At 39.8% G+C, this 2,447-nt stretch overlaps 1 pseudogene; it reads right to left on the bottom strand.

Moving 5' to 3' along the window:
- Positions 1-1,092: 1,092 nt before the first annotated feature.
- Positions 1,093-2,014, bottom strand: LOC101562653 (annotated as a pseudogene).
- Between the last annotated feature and the right edge of the window lie 433 nt (positions 2,015-2,447).

Genomic DNA, 2,447 nt, shown 5'->3' with positions numbered 1-2,447 from the left:
ACAGTCTTGCGATGGTTGACACAGTGAGAAATGATTCTAGTCTTGACTTTTGTCATCATCTTGCATCTCCACCTTCCTTTCGACAAAGAGGTTCGTTTGCACAAGAGTGAGCAAGTTTGTCCTCCTTATGTGAAGAAAATAACAGCTTGTGATATACTATTAGTACCCTGCATTTTCTTAAATAGCAGTCTTCACAAGTGTAATTAGCTAATTGTATGTTTATTTAATATACGTACACTGATCTATACTCAATTCTATGAAGAAAAGCAAGGTCTGCATTGTTGACTGGTGTTTACTGAATGCTTATGCAGACTGTGAACTTATTAAGTATACAATGCATGATGGGTGGTGAATATATTCATAGAAGATGGATGGATGCATGAAAGGATGAATGAAATTTATGACCAAGCCTGGTCAAAGTGGTTATAGGATGCATCATAATTCTATGATGTCCTGACATTTTATGTAGACTTACTTTTTTAAAATTATATATTTCAAGGAATTTATTTGTTTATTTATTTTATTTCTTTGCATTTAGTACAGGGGATACCAGGTCTACAGGGTCTCACTATGTAGATGAGACTGTTAGTGATCATCCTGTTTTCATCCTCCTAAGTGCTGGGATTACAGGCTTGCACCACCATGCCCAGTCTCAATAGACATCTCAGTGCACCCCAGGGGCAGGTCCAGTATGGCAGGCTGAGGATTGAACCCTGGCCACTGCACTCTGCCTAAGCAGGCGCTTTAGTTCACTTTGTTATTTGGCTGACTCTCAAAGAATTTAATGACTTTTCTTTCTTTTTTATTTTGTCTGACTGAGAGCAGACATATGTTAAGTGCTGCCTTACCCATTCAAGGTAGGTCAGAAAAGTGATCAAGAAGTGAACACTTTGAATGTTGTGTCCAGTATTCATATAAGTTCTTTATATGTGAGCTCACTAATTCTGCCTCTCCTTTGAACTGAGAAATTGATAGTTGGGAGGACTCTTGTGTATGGGGCAATTCAAATCACTTTTTTAATATTTCATTTTTAAAATTCATTTTAATGTTATTTCTCTACTCAAGTTCAGTAAATGACACCTTAATTTTTTTTTAATTTTCTGCTTGAAATACAAATGTTGAGTTTAGCTCTAAGTTCACCATGGACTTAAGAACTCTCATGGTGTCAAGCCCATTTAATGTCACTTCACACCAATACTTGTCCCACCATGTCATCAGCTCCTCCAGTAACTTCAGGGTATGTGGGACAGCCACAAAGCGAAGATTCTTGAAGAAGTGGTGAGCAACTATTTCAGAGTTCAACTCCAATTTGACATTGTTCTTCATTCCTACTTCCAGGAGACAGCTTCTCAGAAATTTTACTGTCACCTCACCTGCCTTGGTCTGTAATTTTGCTAATTTTCCTGCTTATCTCAGCAATTTCTCCTTTTCAAATAGCTTCTTGCTTTCAGGGGATGCATACACAGCCAGTTCCTGAGAAAGGAGTTTGTTACAACCCACAGATCTCGTCACCAAGACCAGGTTACCCCTGACTCCAAGTTCGTCCATGAACTGCGTGAGGATGAGCTACAGGTTCTCTTTGGGCCGGTGATTCATGTCCTTCACCAGCCGGTAGACCCAGTGTCACAGGTACAGGTGCGGCTTACGGCCCTCTGCAGCCAGCGCCACCTTCCACCAGCGCTCTGCAATGACTGCGCTCTGGTGGTGAGAAAGGTTTAAGTCGCACCCCAGGCCTCCTCTGAGACTTGCAGCCAGAGAAGGTCCCGGATTCCTCTCTGCGGCGGCTCAGCACCGGGCTGCAGCACAGCTTTGGTGGTAAATATCAGCATCCAAATCACATTTTTTGAAGATGATGAAAAAAAGGCATTGATGTGTTAGTTGACTAACCAAAGCTTGCAGAAGGCGTTATTCCCAGAGCAGACAGTAATAGATGTACACGAGGGTTGGATCCTTGATTCTTTATGTTGTCTGCTTCAGTGCAATTTACCTCTTTAATGTCTCCTCCCTGAGCCATATTCCCTGAATTAATCTCAGATTGTCCTGACCCAGTTTAATAAAATTAATCAGCCTTCAGTTTTTGTCAGTGGTTTCTAATCTAAAGATTAGACTCCTAATCTTTAGTCTTTTCTAATAAAAAAGTCCAATTCCCCATGCCTCAAAGGAAGCATCAAGCAATGTCTTGCAAACTTATGACACATTGAAGAAAAATTACACATTGAAGAAAACTTATTTACTTTGAATGACCATGTTGTAGTCCTTCCCATAAGGATTGCATGCAAAAGGATTTCACACTCACTTTCAAAGTCATGTAGTTCATCCATACTTCACATTTTTAGAATTTTGGATTTATGTAGAACAGTTCTTTTTTTCCATATTTTCTACAGATTGTGAATGTTGTTCCTTAGTTGAAGGTTATCCATACTAATAGAAATGCAGTCAGGTGGAAA

Source organism: Octodon degus, unplaced genomic scaffold (assembly GCF_000260255.1).
Source record: "Octodon degus isolate 3935 unplaced genomic scaffold, OctDeg1.0 scaffold00011, whole genome shotgun sequence".
In the NCBI taxonomy this organism is placed as follows: Eukaryota; Metazoa; Chordata; class Mammalia; order Rodentia; family Octodontidae; genus Octodon; species Octodon degus.
Note: the sequence above shows the minus strand (reverse complement) of the source record. Positions and strands in the feature narration are given on the sequence as shown.